This window comes from Ostrinia nubilalis, chromosome 11, assembly GCF_963855985.1.
Source record: "Ostrinia nubilalis chromosome 11, ilOstNubi1.1, whole genome shotgun sequence".
NCBI classification, from domain to species: Eukaryota; Metazoa; Arthropoda; class Insecta; order Lepidoptera; family Crambidae; genus Ostrinia; species Ostrinia nubilalis.
Genome location: NC_087098.1, coordinates 2,560,260 through 2,579,447, shown reverse-complemented (window position 1 = coordinate 2,579,447; position 19,188 = coordinate 2,560,260). Strand labels below are relative to the sequence as shown.

At 35.4% G+C, this 19,188-nt stretch overlaps 1 protein-coding gene across 3 annotated transcripts in view; it reads left to right on the top strand.

Annotated features, from left to right (window-relative positions):
* LOC135076048 (uncharacterized) overlaps positions 1-19,188 on the top strand; it is an 84,344-nt gene that overhangs the window by 10,728 nt on the left and 54,428 nt on the right. The window contains exon 1 of one of the 3 annotated variants that reach the window (XM_063970501.1): positions 8,234-8,386. The exons of the other annotated variants lie outside the window; for them this stretch is intronic. The gene's annotated coding sequence lies outside the window, so the exon portion shown is untranslated. Of the gene's footprint in view, positions 1-8,233; positions 8,387-19,188 lie in introns of those variants that run through there. 3 annotated transcript variants of the gene reach the window in all.

The following is a 19,188-nucleotide window of genomic DNA, read 5'->3' as shown; positions in this document are numbered from 1 at the left end:
TTGATTGAAATGAGTAAAAAAAGCCCTCCAGCGATATTGTGACGTCCGTTTGATTAGGACATTGCGATTTGAATATCAAGCTTATCAGTTTTAAGTTAGATGATTGTAGAAGATAGACCTCATGTTCATTATGTTGATGATTTATGGATACAAAGACTCAAAGTCAAAGTTACTGTGACATTGTATGGAGAGGCCTAGCCAGCGACGGACTTTTTAAGGGTAATGATAATGATGATAATGGTGACGACGGTTCTATCGTTTGGTAGTTACGTTGCGCACTTCGTCGATACAGTTGAACAATGTCATATAACTCCAAATCCAAAGGATAATCCATTATTTATTAAAAACCCTCTTTCTCGTGACTTGGACCACACATTATAATAAGGTCGCATCATATTATCACGTTCAGTTATGACAACGCGAGTTTTCTCTTTTTACTAAACGGCTTTTTGTACTTAACCACTATAATTTAGATTCTTAGACAGATAACTATGGGTAATAGCCTAATAGGTGTTAGAGGCAAGTTCACTGGCTACAATTTATGTGGTATAGAAACCTATAATTTGTGTTTGTATATTGGCATTAGTTGATATGTATAGAGTCAGACGTAGCTGCTAAAAGGTTTACAAACTTTAAACATTTCGCACGGCTTTTGTTTTTTCTTTTGTTTTCAATTAAACTGGTAGATATTTTTTATTCATGTTGTTTTTTTTATCTCAATTCCAAATAAGGTTTCAAACAAAGACGTCGCGCGTTGTCTCTATATACCTACACGAAACTTATTTTCGTGGCTATCATCTTCTACTCGTACCTACCTACATCTTTTCGTTTCGACAACAAACCTACACAGTGACAGCCCAAAACTCCGCTACAAGAGTGGCTATCTTAAAATTAAGTTAATTAATTAATAAAAAGAGTGAAAATAAATTAAAAACAATATTAAAAGGTTTAGATTTTTATTTTTAAAATGAACATTTTATATTAACATCTTTTCGCCACAATTTTTACTTGATACCTTGGTATATGGAATTCTTCATAATTATGTCACATGGTAGCAATGATTACTGACTGATGAGTTATGACAACTCTAATGACTTTAAAACAATGGCAACGGCCGCAAAAAGTCCCATTTTCAATTATTCTTGTTTCATCTCAAACAATGGTGAAACCATGGTATTGGTTTAATTAATGATGTATGGTGATATAACACGAACCCAATGGGTGTCAGTAGGTTTAGGTTATATTGTAATATTGTTTAAATATTTATGTCAATATTCGCGAGTTCAAAGGAAAGTTTCTTTTCAATACGTAAGACTTGTGCATTGCGCAATATGTTCGTCTTTAATTTTTAAACGGTGAACGAATAAAGACTTAAAGCTGAGTTGCACCACCTAACTTTGACCGTAACTACATATAACGATAACCGGTGTTTTTTGTATGGGGTTTGACTGATTTTTGAGGTTTAATCAAAGTTAAAGTAAGATGGCGCAAACCAGCCTTAAAGTATGTAACAGTTTTTACAAAATTTGAGATCCACAGTGTAAAGGCGCAACGAGTCACGACTTTTTTTTATCAATGAACGGTTTATTTGGTACAGAATCAAGTTATAAAAATAATGACAAATAAATATCTTCTATTCCAAATAATATCTACTATTACGATAGAGATACTCAACAAACTCGTGAATTACATACATTATGTAGAGTGTCATTACAGTAACCTTTTAATTACAGTTAAAACTATCATAGAGAAAGGCTATTATTACCCCTCCTGTCTCTACACTGCATCGAGAAAATACCCGCTCCTAAAAAATCTTACAAGAGACCTTGAAAAACGGTATTCTGACTTAACTCTAAGTATTAAAGATCAAAATTAAACAGCGTTTTTTTTTTAAAAACAAGTGCTTTCCGTCTGGTTTTACTTTTAAGGCGAGTTGAGTATGAATGAGGCATTGGAAAAATATGCGTGGACACTTTTACCAGCATCGAAAGTGCTTGCTCTGTTGGTGATGTTTTAAACTAATATTATACGTAATGTGGTAAATTATTATACAGGTAAAATGACTTAGAAACTGAAAACTATTTAGTTTTATTCTGTTAATATGACAAATAGTTAAAGACCGAAACTAGTGTACAAAAGTTTCTAAACTAGAAAATAGTAGACAGGCACCTAACATGTGTTTTTACATCAAAGTTATAAATATATTTACAGCATTAAAAGCATGTAATAATACGCATGACTGATGCTTGTGACTTTATAACGTGTAAATTGACAATGATATAATAAATCTTAGTAGAGTCACAGTATAGAATCTACAGCGACTATTCTCTCGTCTAATTGAATTCTAGGATCCCGTTGCGTATCGAACATTACCAGCTTTTTACGAAGAACACATAGAACACATAGAACACATAATTACTGGGAACACATATCGCTTCGGATGTAACAGTTGTATAACACGTTACATCGTAAAAAACAATGGATTCCAATTCCAAGATTCTCATGCGCATAGAGTATGGGAAACGTTTGATATGGAAATTGTGGATTTCGATGGAAATCCTTACATCATCAATAACTGCCATACTCTGTTGTCAACTGTTACTGTATTTTATCTTCCTAAGAATCTTCGGAAGATTACACTCTATCCAAAGAAGTGACATGGAGGCAACTTGTTTTAACTTCTATCATGTGAATTGACAACTGTGGTCAACTCTAGAGTATGACTGATGACGAGTAAACTATTGCCCAATGGCAGTGTAGCAGTTTGGCTCAAAAGCATCTTTTATTTTGTGTTGGTTTGTTTTGTGTGTTAATATTATGCCACATAAAATACAGCTTGACGAAAAAATCATAAATAATTTTCAGAAAGGAAGTTGCACCAGCAGCATACGTTATAGAATAATAAACTAATTAACTGCTTCAAGGTCAGATCAACAATTTAGGCAAAATAATCACAAATGGACATCCGTTTTATGCCTAAATCTGTCACTAGGTCAAGAATTGTAGCTTGGCAGCTTTCAAACGTTAACGGATGCCATAATGGACAAATAAGAATGATTGGCAGCTGATTGATTCGAGGTCACGCATGTGTGACGTATTTTTTCCATCTGATTGCTTTACAAGTTCTTTTTTGAACCCCAATTCGATGGATATGAAGTTTAAAACTCATTGGGGTCATCTTGTAGCTTGATGAACTTCTGAATCTACAAGTATCTCAACTCTAAAGTGAAAACTGGCATTTAATGAATCTCTAAAGTGAAAATTGGGCATGAAAAGAAGAAGCAGATGACGTCAGATATACAATTATTTAGTTATACATATAGGTTAAACTGAAAGACGTGTGTTTTATTTAAGTCTTATCGCGATTGTAAATATCACACGACCTTGTCTGGAATTAAATTGTAAAATTAAGAAAATTCCATGCCATTTAAAATAAATGCGACTGCGTTTTGAAGCAGGTGACCGAGAAGGATATAATTATGCAAGAATTGGAGTGAACGTACCGTTCATTTAATAAACCATAACAGCTAGATTAGGCAAGAGACAGAAGTGTCGTTTCGTAATAAGAACATTAACTTTTCATGCAGTGAAACCAACGAAGGAACCAAGTAATGGGAGGCCACCTCTACCTCTTCTAGTAAGTTTGTGAATTTTAATATTGTGTTGGTTATATTTTACATTACTAGATTTTTCATGTTACCAAGTATCAAGATCAACTCATTTTCTGTTCTTCTATCTTTTCTTCTTCTTTACTTCGAACTGTTCTGTTTCTTTTACACTGTAGTTAAGTGAACTTAAGGGTCATATCTAAATGTTGTGATGTTGTTGTGGTTGTTTCAGCCGAAAGACGTCCACTGCTGGACAAAGGCCTCCCCCAAGGATTTCCACAAAAACGGTCCTGCGTCGCTCGCATCCAGGCACCTCCCGCGACCTTCACCAGATCGTCGGTCCACCTAGTGGGAGGCCTGCCCACGCTACGTCTTCCGGCTTGTGGCGATCAAGAACTTTCCTGCCCCAGCGGCCATCAGCTCTTCGAGCTATGTGCCCCGCCCACTGCCACATGATTTTAGCGATTCTGCTATGTCAGTCACTCGGGTTCTCCTACGGAGCGGTTGTGATGTAAGTAGTTGCATATGGGCAATATCGCAAAGAATACTATAGCTTGAAGTTTCAATGAATATTGCTTGAAGAAATTCTCCTATAGAACGAAATAGGTACACTTTTCAACCCGGAAAGGGATCAACAAACTTTAGTGTGCACTGTTGCGCAAATTACCTGATACCATACCCAGAATATACAGTGTTAGGCACAATCTCAATGACATTTGCGTCGTATCTGCGCTAACTAATCTACGGGAACGTAAGCAGGTCGCACTGGCTGCGCCCGCGCCGCACAGCCTTGGTGTCGTTTCCTATTCTAACTCTTTGTTGGTACATTTAAGTAGTAACTGGGGACCTGCTAAATTATATTTTTTATATTAATTCATCTGGTCTGAGCATGGGCTCAATCTCACTTGATGGTGAGTGGTGATGACTCTGAAAGTTTTAGATATGCATTAAACATAAATTATACGAATAATTTGCCTATATCGTAGGAATTAGATACAAGTTTTATATGAATTTGTAAGATCGCAAACGGACTCCATTTTGTTTAAGGAAGGTAATGCGTTTAGGTGATGTTTTGTTCACGGTATCCTTCCGTTTGGCCAAATTACTTTTCGCCAAATTTCACTTCGCAAACAACTTATCGCCAAAGTTTCATTTCCCAAATAAACTTTTAGCAACCGTACTTTTCGCAACTAATTCATTTGGTCAAATTATCATTTGGCAAAATTTTATTTGGCAAATGTTTATATAGCAAATGTTTTATTTTGCCAAATATTGTATCCCAAATAATTTGTTTGGTCAACTTGACACTTCACACCGTTACCCACAAATCAAAGCATAAGGCAGATGATCATGGTTTTCACAAGAATTTTATGTAAAACAAAGAGATTGCAGAAAGTAGGTATTGCAGAAAATAGTAGGTTAGGTTAGGTTAGAACAGTGACCCTTAACGCGCGAAGGCGAGCGAAGCGTGCCGCGGCAGCGGCCGCCTAGCGCTTGAATCACCTCTATTGTTAATGAATCATTTGGAAATTTCGATAAAAATAATGAATATGAAAATTAATGTAGAACAAATTTTATATTAACTACCCACTAAACAAAATATTAACCACAAGCTAATTTGTATTCCATTCTATGCAACAATCAAATTATTTTGTAAATAGTTTATCGTGAAATATTTTTACCAAATGAAACATTTCGCAAAACATACTTTGCCAAACAATAATTTGCTAAACAATAATATGCCAAAAACGACATTTGCGAATTAAAAGTTTGCAATAAGTTGTTTTGCTAAATGAGAATTTGCCAAATGAAAATTTGCGAAACGTTGTTTGCGATGTGATAATTTGGGAAACGTTTTTTGGCCAAACATTAGTAATCCTTTGTTCACACAACGTACGTGTTTGGACACATAAATAACAAACACGTACGTTGTGTAAAAGATCCAGCGAGAAGTTTCGTTAAGAATGATGTAAGTGAAAAAACTTTTTATTCCCCCTATAGTATTGCCCGACTGAAACATAGAGCTAAGCTCAGCTAAGGCCTATTTTCTAAATAGTCTGCTGTCTCTACATTAATGCAACTTAAACCAGCCAACCATGTAGCCCTAAGTCCTTAAACCTTCATGGTAGAGAAAGGTCTTTGTAAACAACTCAATCATTGTCCGTGAATTACACAGGTAGACAATGGACCGGTAGCTCTCGTGAGATGAATGTATCCCATTGTACTATTTACATTGTAAACATACGAGACACTATGACTGAATAGGTCATGCTGTTGCATTTTAAAACATTAGATTAGGATTTCGATTCAAGAATTTCATGCGTACATCTTGGTGAAAACAAACTTTAACATTGAGGGCTCCATGCGTACATCTTGATAAAAAAAAGCAAAAGGACCTCTACATGCCTTTTGAATTTGAAATTCTACATGGTTTGTTTTCCTTTAATGGGTATTAATTGAGTTATAGATCAGCGGTTCCCGAATGGTGGTCCGCGGAACCCTGGGGTTCCGTGGAAAGGCCGCAAGGGTTCCGTAAAAAATATTATCCCACGTTTCGTGACCGACGTTGTTCGCTCGCACCGACTTGTTTACGCACAAGGGAGGGGTAGGGCGTGCGGGCAGATTAGTACGGGGGTTCCGCTAGGAAAAGTATAATAAATTAGGGTTCCTTGGCAAAAAAAAATTGGGAAACCCTGTTATAGATAATAGTATTAATAGTATATCGAAGTTTAGCTTCATGTATAACTTGATTGAATAACACTAGAACACTACGTTATCAGTTGAATAATTTTATATATCTCGACATGCCCACCGATGACAGTAAAAAAATACGCATGACTCGACTAAAATCAAAGTAATCGAAAGTATATTAACAAACTGATTTTATACTTCGTTGCTTGTTGCGTAAGGTCCTTTTAATGTAATAAAATTATATGGTTGACTGATTTCATATCCAATTTCCGAATTATGTATCCAAGTATAGGTTACCATTCAGTTAAATGCCTTTCATTGAATAAACGTTATTATAGAAAGCCCTCTCACTGCAGGCTTACAGGTTTCACCACTTCTATGGGGTAGTTTGATTGGGCCCGTGAAGAAGACTCCTCCGTAATGCCTAATAAATTATGGTGTTGTTTTGTTATTAACCGTTTAAGGACTTTGTGATGATGACCCGTTTTTATGAATTTTATCTGTCATCCGTTTATCTTCTGAGTAATTTAACTTTCCTTCAGGACTAACTGACGCCCGTATTCACAAACATTACTATGAGGTCTCACAGTGCGCGTGGACGCACACGTGACACACGAACCAATCACAGAGCTCTATTCAACGTTGTGCGTTCGATTTGCTGCTTTACTTAAGCAAGCATCGTTTGTGTATACGAGCGTTAGCCTTCAGTGGTAGAGTTTCAAACTGGCTACCTCAGTTCCAGTATTGAGAACTAGAGGTAGAAATAGTCCCGATATCAGCTTAGTCGGAACCGACTTTTACAAATAATTTAATAAACTGTTTTATTCACGTCTCGTTTAAATTAATATTCGTAGTCCAACAAGAAACTAAGGCTGGGTTGCACCATCTTACTTTAACTTTAACAAACGTCAAAAATCTGTCAACTCCATAAAAAATATATATATATTTTTAATTTTATATAATTTTTGTTTTGTATTAGAATAAGTTAAATATTGTGTAGGTTTTTAAGAAGTGCATGTAATTTGGTGCCAAATAAACATTTTTTCTTTCTTTCTTTCTTTAAAAAAACACCGGTTGTCGTTATAGCTACGGTTAAAGTTAGGTGGTGCAACTCAGCCTAAGTGGTCTCACAAAATAGATACCCAGCTGCCCTTTACGTGGTGAATGCAAACGCCTGGGAAACTGGTTCACCTTTATGTCAGTCATACCATAGAGTATTATTGTTTATCTATGGTAATACAGAGAAATGGTGAAATTGTATGGACTCTCTCACACGCGTCTCTCACGTAAAGATGGTTTATTATAACAACCATGTTTTTTAATTAACGGTTATTGTACTAGAGTAGCTATTAATTAATATTTTAAAGTGCTCTAAAGTTTATCAATGACCTGCCAGTTATGTGTTGCCCATTAATTTTAATTACTATCCTTAGCCAGCATTTCAACTTCCAGGGAGTTTTAATCATATTTGGAGAGAGAGATTTGGACTCTTTGATGTAAAGCTCAGCTCTACATTATTAAAATAAATTACAACGATGTTACAATTTAATTATGTCTTCTTTTTAAATTTAAAAATCATAGTTCTGAATTAGAGGTGTTATACAGGGATATTAAAAAACAAGTCTGTTTTAATATCTCTCTCACTTTTCCCTGAGAATATTAACAAATCTTCAATATTCATTTAACTGGACGAATCAAAGCAATAAAAACTTAACACCGTAACACTTGCAATAGACCGGAAATAATAAAAAAATAAGAATTCGAAAGGAGCCACAGAGGTCATTCTCCTAAAGAGGATTCGCTCTCTGGCCCTTGAATCTTGCTGTAAAACGGCGAAGAGGCACATACCTGACCTGCCTGACCTTTGAGGCTGCACATGCATTTCATGCCTTCCACACGATCTTACAGTTGCATGTACCCCAGTGTCCCGACGCGCTCAGCTGGCGCCAGACGTGCGACGCCATTTTTAAAATCGTTCCAATAAGTTTTCGTGATCTGTGAAAGGGCAAAAGGGGTTTTGTTCATAGGTGACAGTTATCTGTGGTTATATTCGGATTTTTGTGCCGGCAAGTTGGCAATATTTTTAGGTAAGTTTGCACTTAGTTTTTGTAGAGCAAATACTTTTTGTAGTACAAGTACTTTTAACTTTAATAAAATAATCTTTGAAATTTTTTTGTAACTAAACAGTTTTTAGGGATACCATTTTTATTGAAGGAATGAACATGACTTCTGTAAATATTAACCAAAATCTTAAGAAATAGGTACCTACAGGGGAATTTAGAGAGACAAACTGTCATTAAAATTAAAATAACCAAATAAGGTAAACTGCGTGAACCCAATTAAAAATAACATACGATTCACACTTTGAATATAAACATGAAAATGGAAATTCAACACGATTGATCACAACAATGCGTGTTTGGAACTATTAAACGGAATGAATGGGAATGTTTGGTAAACTCCGCTATCACGAGACCACGTGAAAAAACAATCGATTGGCGCTAACCGATGTTTTTAAAAAAATCGGTCATGGCATTCGACATATTGACACTGACTTAAAACGAGTGTAAAAAAAGATAATTCGAAAATTTTAAATTGAGATAAAGTGTACCACAGATTATTATCTACTTTTGCTTTAACATTAAATATTTTTTTGGAGAAAACTAAAGTCATTTAAAAATAATATTATGTAAATATACTTTTACATATCAAGTTAGAATTCAAGGAATAATTACAAGGTTTTACAAAATTTAGAGTCTCATAAGTATTATGTTTATTTCAAATTATAAATAAGAGATGCAAGTTACTGTTATTGTGATATATAAACGATGCGAAGAAGGAACTATATTTCCTATTATGTACCTAAAAGATGATATAACTTATTTACATGATTAGCAACCTTCACCATGATTAGAAACTGTGTGTAACTTCTCACGTAAATTGATGTCACTAAAACTTACTAATATGTATTCGAATTTGAATGTTTATTGAATGATGTAATAATATGATCAAGATTTTGTAACCACCAATGTTACAAAATCTTAAAAGAAATTAAAACTGCAATGGCAATAAAGATTCCTAATTAAGACTTTTAATGAAGCCGAAGGTGGCTTGATAGCTTTTACCGCAATATGATCAGATTATAATTATCTTTAAAAATGCAAGATTCAAGTTTTTTATAAACTTTCATTAATCATTCATACATAATAATTACGTAAAAGTAAAAACAGACTAAAAATACATCGAATAATCTGTGTGAGAGTATTTTTTATTAATAGCAACATCTAAAAGAACGCATTGACTAGTTTCAACTTAGTTACTTATTTATGTTACGTGTGCTTCCGCCAAAGAAGAATAGAACCACTCTCAGACTTTTTATAGATGACGTGAAGGCGAACTAAGGGACAAAACATGCAATCATCAGGGCTCCCCAACCCATCTGACCAGCGAGGAGCGGGAAGGCCAAATCCTTCATGTTTTGCCTTTGGTAACCACCGGTTTGCTATGCCCGCGTCCAGGTTCTTTCCGCGACCTTCTCCAGATCGTCAGTACACCTAGTGGGAGGCCTGCCCACGGTATGTCTTCCGGGCCGTGGTCGCCACTCGAGAACTTTTCTGCCCCATCGTCTCTATGAGCTATGTGCCCCGCCCACTGCCACTTAATTTTAGCAATTCGGCGGGCTATGGCGGTCTCTTTAGGATCAGTTTTGTTTACTTTTCGATCCAATTAATGAAATGCGTTGCGTTTGCACATCGCTGAAGTAACAGGCGCCGAGTTACGTTGCTGCAGCGGAGCGGAACTCGGGTGGGTGCACACTATTGCAAAAGACAGTTGAATCAGACCTTTGTCATTTGTCATGATTCACATTACATACATACATCCTATTTTTACTTATGACAAGACATCGGTAGAATATTCCGATGAAGCAACGTGCAAAATTGCAGGAATATTGTGCCTTTTTCGACATTTTCATTTAATTTCATTTCACACAAGATTCTAGCTCTGAAAACTGTTATAACTGTAACATTTTATTAGCTTTGACATCGTCAATAAAAGTTAGTATGAAAATGAGATTAAAGCTTAAAAAGCTTTTCTTTACAATGTCTCAAAATGATGGGAAAATCACGGATTTTTTTTTTAAATGGACCTCTTACTTATTTGTCCTCAAGAAATACTATGTTAATTGAGTGATGGTTGCTGCCAAATACCTTCTTCTATGGTCCTCTTATAACTATGTTCCCAAGAAGTATTATGTCGATGGTCTAGTGGCGTCACCAGATAGTAAAGTTATTGTCTGTTCCTATGTGTCCTAAGCATTAGATGCGCGGGCGCATCCACGCATCGAGGTCGCGAACGCAACGGGACCGCACCAACCAGTTCTGATGAAGTTCGGCCTATGCCTAATACCGTTTGAGATTCCATTGACGAGCTCTTAATTTCTTCCTATCGTTCTTTAAACAGTAGTTATGGATACAAATTTAATCAAATATAATCACTTGTTGTACCGTAACGAACGATTGACATCGAAATTCTAAAAACAAATATTGAATAATGTAACAGACCACCATCGGCATCTTCCTCTAAAGATTTTCAGCTTAACCGTCAAAGAAACAAACCAGTGGAAATTGAAAATTGGAGGAGTCCTACGACCTATAAGACAATCTAAGGTTTTGTTCAATATTGTATTCTCCTATTTCCAGTTTTAGTATAGCTACACATTTCTAGATATCTTTGAAATATTACAGCCTGAGATGGATTAGCCCCGCTGAATCCAGCTAATTATAGTAAACACTTTCAGGCTTTCCTATTCTAAGGCTGGATTGCACCATCTTATTTTAACTTTAACAAACTTCAAAAATATCTCAAACTCCATACAAAAACACCGGTTATCGTTAAGTTACTGTCAAACTCAGATGGTGCTACTCAGCCTTAGTAGAGGCGTATACTGTCACAATATTCTATAGATTTAACACAATATTTCTCTTATCTTCCGATCTCAATTTATCAGGTATGTTTTCTATGCCCAAGGTAGACTTACTGAATCAAAGGCCCGGGGCTTGAACATAATGGCGTAGACCTACAATTACCACAGCGACGCTTAATAATTGGTGGTGCATAGAAAGCCGGCACACTTCCCTCGATCGGTAGCTACTAGCTAGTTTTGTTAAGGCTGTTGTCCACTGAAAGATGCAATATATCGTTCAACTATCTACTATATAAGAAAGTAATGTTTAAAGAAGAAGAGAAAAATATTTAGCAGTTTAGTGTGGATTTCTGAAGAGGTAGGTGTATCAAGGCTAATGATCCTCCGTTCAAATGTTATTAAACCGCCTTAATGCCCTCAACTACTAATAAATACCAAGTCCGGGACCATTTTGATGTACCTTCCGAAGCACGAAGATGTTCGTTATAGATGTCACTAAGTAGGTCTGGTTGGCATGATCATTCATCCATTACCGACCGCGGCATAAGTTTCTTAACGTGGTAATCGCCATAAAATATAGGATATACTCATACAAAGTATTTATCTCGGGCAACTCCATGCTGCGTAAGCGATATTAAAGTTGTAAGTGTGTGAGAGTCTTTACGGGTGGAGAGATATAAACTATAGTGCGACATTATACTGGGTCACATCACATGAACCGTTGACGTATATTGGAGTTATTCGACGTCATGCCATAGAGACCACATTGTAAGACTAAATTTTTATTGCAAATTCATACTTGTTGCTACTGCACAGGAAAAATCTTACAAATAATCATAAAATTACCGGTTACCCACTAAGATTTTCTTACGGAAAGGTAGGTAGTACACAATTTCTGCTTCTATTGTTACTTATTTTAATTAAAGTGAAATGAAAGTTGTTACAAAGTTTATGATAGTATTTAGTTCACCGTTTAGGTTTTAGCCTCCTGACCTTTACACTTTTTAAATCCATTATAGTACATCGCTACTAAAGTTGTAACGTCTATTAAAAATCCTTTAATCGGTTCGTTAACACGTATAATCAAAGGAAGTCTTCCGATTCCGAAGCGTGGGTCTTATTTTAATATACTTAGGGTTGTCAATAGTCTAAAATATAAGTATCATCATGACCATTTAATAGAAGAAACACTTTTAAGAACGATGATGACTGATGCAGGCTGCAAGTTTCACTACTATTGTTTAAAGTGACTATGTCACCGTAAAATTGTGAATTCCGTCAGATTATAATCCGACGTAGTTAAATTACAATCTAACCTAACCTAACCCACTGTTAGTTCACAATCTAATGCGTTATATTATAAACAGACAGAGTTCACAATTTCACGTTGACAACTATATCCAGGGTCAAAGAATCCCAGAACTAAGTGACACGCATAAGAATATAAAATCACTGTATTGTTCCAACTCCAAATTATGACAGGCTTGATCATATAACTTGATCGCTGTGATCATCCAAAAAAAATCCATGTTTTGGAAGACGCTTTTGGCAGCGATCCATTTCACTCATTTCAGGGGCTTTTAAGTAGCCAAATGACACATTGTGACCGTTGAGAATCGTTAATTCTCTTTAAAATGTTCTTACCTCTTAGCGATTAGAGTCGCTTCTCAAATAAATTATAAATACACAACTTGAAAAAACCGTTCTGCAAGGCGGGAATCGAACCCACGATGAAGTAAAAGCATTCGCCCGGCAAGCGAAAGGTCGTGGGTTCGAATCCCGCCTTAAGCAGTTCGATTTTTTCAAGTTATTTATAAGTTAAATCTCTTGACGGATTATCTTTAACTGATGCAACCCTAAGCATGCGTGGTGTAAGGTCAACGGATACGTCTGCCTGCGCCTGCGCATCCTCGCAATAGTAACCTTACACTTGCTGGCTAAATAGATCATTGTTATACTAGCATTATAGAACATGTAGAGTATGGTTGAATAAACACTATGTTGAGCGATATTCGTGGTAGAGTCAGTTCAAAATAAGAAAAATCTCATTTTATTAAATTGCATGAGCTTTCTTGTTTCAAATGAATATTTTGCCATAGATAATTAAAAAAAAAGGAAAATAGTATCTGTCAAAAATAACTTAGAATACCATGGCATTGATTAACTTGAACTATGTACCTAAATTATAAATAACTTGAAAAAATTGAACTGCCTAAAATGGGAAACAAACCCAGTTTGAGATGCAATTCTTAACGCTAGATGTTTTAATAACTATGATTACTTGAAGGCCTATCGAAATCGAATCTGTCAGAAATGTACCTAACGTTGTCTAATATCATTGCTCACTGGTCTACGAAGTAAAGACATTCTTTAAACACTAGTCAAAATAAGCTGAATAACTGGTTACGACACGCACTAATACCGATCCCAGTTTTACGAAATCCGACACACATTCCACATGGTTATCAGATAAGTTTCACTGATGTTCCTCCATCTGATAAGCCACTTACACCTTTCACTCATTTTAACGAGGATTATTAAACTTACTTTCAATTTAAATCTAATGCGGTTTAAAGTAGTGGTTACATACCGGCCGATCTTTATATACCAGTTGTAGGAGTGGTAGGAATATCCTACCATAGGTATTAGAATAAGAATAACTTTATTGATGTAAATACATTGTAACATTTTATATTGAAACCTAAACTAGTGTAAACAGACTTTTAAAAAAGCTATCGAGCTGCCTGTGGCATATGTCGGAGAAGGCAGCAGACTCCAACGAAGGACTAAGGAATTCAGAAAAGAACTAAAATAGGCTGACCATGATTGATCTACTTATTTTACAGTTGATAAATTATGTAAACGAAAGCTGGTAATTCTTAGAAATAAATAAGAGTTAAAATGGCGCTATGTATTGTAAGCCTTCTGTCTTGAAGACAACACAAGATTCTTCCAGACAACACAGGAAAAGGACAACAAAATGGAACTCTGAGCTACGAAAACTGAGTTGCACAACCAAAATTAACCGTAACTATAACGATAACCAGTGTTTTTTGTATGGAGTTTGAAAATTTTTTGACGTTTGTTAAAGTTAAAGTAAGATGGTGCAACCCAGCCTTAGACATTGGACAGTTTAGAGCATAGATTTAACAATCAAGGATTTATAACTGACGAAAAACTGCCAGTTAGTCCTCGTTAAAATTAAAATACCAATTTGCGGAATACGTATGGCTGTCCTTAACACATTTTCATACAAGCAAATTGTTATTACGTTTGCCTTTACAAAACAAAGAATCGTGACAAACTACAATGAATAGTGTTCAACTCAATTACAGTTTTGAACTTTATTTTTTACCTAGAAAAGTGTAAAATCCAATAGCGATAGTGTTATAATCATCCAATGCAGTTTAAATGCGCGTGTGTTGTATGATCTCACAAGGCAAAGATTCTGGATCTAATCTGTAATCTTATCATAGCACGTACGGTTTGACACTATTTTTATTTTTGTGGGAAATACTGTAGTTATCTGAAGTGCTTATTTGAGGCCGATGAGAGGGGGTCTCAATCCGCGCATCATAGATCTTTTTAGCTCTACCAAGATAAAATAATATAATAATTTGGCCGTTTGGTTTCATTGAGGACTATATAAAATACGCTAGCAAAAACTAATATTCCTGAGTATGGTTAAAATTATAAACAAAACATTTTAAGTTTATGTACTTAATTGAAAAACAAATCTCCATTAATACTTAGAACATTTTTTTTGATCTCATTATAATAATTAAACCATCCAGACAGCATGCGATCATCATCATCACACTCTTTTGAACCTTGTATTTTATTTGTTAATTAGTCATCAATATCAGATCTATGAGCCTCCTCCACTATAGTGGAGGGTTTTGCCATAATCTCCACGCTTGGCAGGCGGGTTATTGAGCGCTTGGTGGAGGAGGCTCATAGTCCAGCAGTGGACTGTAAAGGGCTGTTGATGATGATGATGATGATCAGATCTAATAATTTGGCCGAAGTAACGCATACATACCTACATAAACGATACAGTTACTTTTAATGGCCACCAGACACGATGCAGGTCCGACTTGTAATCTGTTAAACTGGCATCAAGATAGATTACTTAAAAATAAACATAAACTCGCTCAATTAGTAAACATTTCTTTAGATTTTCATTGTTAAACTTTCTCATTCATTGTTCTTACTAAGTGTAATTAACTTGTTATTATTTTAAGAATATTTTTTATTCCGCTAATGTTCTTTCTTTGATACAAGATTAATGATTAGCTGATCAGACAAAACTGGTAAAAGTTATATTATGTTCCTATTATAATAAAAATAATATTACTTAGTAACCTTTGTAATCGTTAATAGTATACTTTACATAGTTTTTTGTCTATTTTATTATGCCAATTATATCAGTGTTTAGCTCAAGCCCGTATAATATTCGCAAAGTTCCGTATAATATTCTTGTCTCCATGACTAATTATTATATCAATTAATTTATTATTTTTAAAATCAAATCAATGAGAACGAACAATTAGCGCAAGAAACGATTCATCATCATCAGGTCATTTATTTTTACTGAAGAATCACCCTCTCTATTTACCAAAGGCCATCAGAAAACCGCGTCAAAACAGAAGTCGCCTTGCATGCATCACGTGTAACTTAAAACAGAGCTACTGCTGCTGCTGGGCGCTGTACAATCCGTCATACATTTAATGTCATTTTTTACGCTCTCACTAGTGAAGACGTTTGTTGTAAACTCACACTAAGCCCTTTGGTCGATTTCTACCTGCATCGTGTGCTACAGGCATTAGTCCGGGCGACCTTGCGGGCTCCGCGCCGCTCCATCGCGCCCAGCCATGGCCTGCCAGGCCACACTCGAAGAACCAACTCACATCGTACCACAATCACTTCGTTAGTATCCCAATTAGCGGTTTACGGATCAATAAATGTGGAAGAATAAGGTTACAAAAACAATAAAGATAAGATGTTACGATAATTAGTATTAATTAATTAAATGGTGGAACAAATTAGTAATTTAGATATACTTACCATAATTCCCGTTCCCGTTAAGCCGTGTGGTTTCACAGAGAAGAAAATACTCCCACTCTTACATGGATTTCTTAAAAGGCGATTGACGTACAAAATATGCATCTTAAAACCATTAGGCCTTCCTTGTTAACCGTCTGGTCCAGCGCAGAAGTGCAGGCCAAATCCTGGCCTCTGGTAAATTAGAGAGTTAATATTTAAGGGAGAGTCCGCCAATTTGGACCAGTTTTTTTCAATCCCATTTTACACATAGTTTTCTTTTGTTTTTGCTAATGTCCATGGTATATAATAAAAGATACATTATTCAACTTACTATTTCATAAGTATTAATTAACATGATTGTTGTATATTTAGCACAAATCAACAAAGTACGAGTTCAGAGCTTCGGTCCAATTTAGCCAACCGGTTCGATAATTTGTACCACAGGGTTACTAAATTGGATTTCAATAAATTTCAAGCCTATAAAAATACTATGGCAAAATATTATACGATACATTCTTAACAAATTAGGAAACGAAAAGGAACAGTAGTTAATAACATAGACAATCGATATTGTTTTACACGTTATCACGATTTTGAGTACAAGTTTTGTAATTCCAATTATCGTAACGCACACTTGTACCTAATCTACTTTGCCAGTCTTTTGCTTTCATTTATTGTTAGTCAAACATAACTTCGCTATTATAACTTCAAAATTATGATTTACTAAAAAAATTTCAAAATCCTTTTGTAAAGTTCCATACAACTTGATGTGGTACAATTTAGCCGACTAGGTGATAGTGCTTTTAAAAAATCGGTAAAAAATATAGCTTATAAATACCGAAAAATGTTTCAAATAATTGTAATCCACACTAATTTACGCTTCTAAATAATATATTAGAAACACCCTGTGATTAAATTTAACAAAATTACAAACTAAACATGTACTGTCAAAAGTTACTTGAAAACAATGAAAAAATACTTTTCAAAATAAAACACACGTGTTTGTTGTCACGGCAAAAACCACATGGCCGATAGTAATTGATTTTAGTTGTGTATCGCTGAGTGTTGCAATTACAGACATTCAATAAATACTTTACGAAATATGAGGGTGGTACAACTTACCCGGCGGTACAATATACCGAACTCTCCCCTAATTTACATCGATCATCATCATCATCATCTCAGCCATAGGACGTCCACATAGGCTCCCCAATGCTTTCCATGTTGCCCGGTTGGTAGCGGCCTGCGTCCAGCACCTGCCTGAAGTAGCAATGGGCAGGGCACATAGTACGCAGAGAACTGACGGCTGATGGGGCAGCAAGGTTCTGAAGCGGAGGCCGCGTACGGGAAAAAGGTGGACCGACGACATCATAAAGATGATGATCAATGTAAAATTAAATATTAAGTGTAAAAGTGACATGTAAACAGAAATTCAATACATTCTGACACTACAAAAGAGTTGCATGCACTTGCGCCGTGTTCGGCCGTAATGTCATATTAACCTTGGAAACAAACGCACGCCCAAATATAGAAGACGGTCACAGCACTCACAGCTACAATACAAGCAATTAGTTTGAAAAACATTTAATTCGATACTTACAAGTTGAAGGTTTTGGCAAACAACAGATCGAGTATGAATGAATTATGTAATTTTATTGTGTTTTCTGAAGTTTTTGATCAAAGATCTCTATGGCTAAATAGAGTCAATTTTCAACGTGTAATTTTTATTATGAAAGGTAATATTTCGGAAAGTTAATATGTTAATATTAGTACACTTAACTAACTGACGCTATCTACCCCTCAGGTTATTTTTGAAAGTTAACGAATCGTAGTCTTGTTTATTTATGGCACACCATAAATCATGATATTTTTATCATGTCAGTTTGTAAGTAGCACTTTTCTGGGTGTTTGAATGGGACATAGGTCAGGAATATGTATTTTGGATTTTATCTTTTCAATGCCGGAAATTCAATGAATCCAAAATCTTTTAAAAGAACGAATCGAAACTTTTATAAACTAATGTATTGAGTTTAATTTACACCTAGGTATGTATTTTTATTTTCTTGTAGGTAAACAACATGCAGTCTACTAGCATAAATTTAAATTCTAGTCTACGACAAAACAGTCCGATTTAGCTCCAAAATCTATAGAGTTTCAACCACGTTTCAATTATGAAACTGGAAGCCGCAAAAACACAAAAATAAACTCGCAAACTAAACTCCTATCTAATAATACGTATTTAAAATGCATCGCGTCCAAAATGTACAAAAACACGAACGAATTAGATTTAGATTGTTGTCCAACAACCAAAAAGAAACAAAAAACGACTTAATTTAAGCGGCGCGGGCGCATCAACGTGACTTCGAGTTCGGAGACGTGTTTTGACTGTCGTTTGAGATTTACTCCGATTTTAAACGAGGAAGCGTTGCGAGCTTAACAAGTTTTGTTTATTATTATTTTTATTTATTTTAGAACCATCTTCTAACAGAATACAACTTCCAAAGCGCTTATTGTGAAACCAGTCAAAAATAAAAAAAATGCTTTTGCATGTTTCGTTATTCGAATAGGAAGAATTCTGTGTTTAGTTGTTTATATCATAACTCAAAGGAATTCATGGGTTCTAGTGCTTTTGTAGAGTTTAGATTGCAATTAAACGCATAATTAATTAGGACACCAGCCAGCATTATAGCTGCTGCCCTATTTGCTGCTATAACTGTGTTATTTCACAAGTTTCTTAACCAAAATGAATATTTTGAAATGCTTTTGTAGAGTTTAGTAATAATACTCAAAATAAAAGCACTAGCATAGCTGCTACCTATAACTCTGTTGGTGTTACATACGAGTAGATGTTTCATAAGGTTCTAAACTAAAGAAATACTTTGATGTGCGTTACGGTGCTCACCAACCGGGAGGATTCGC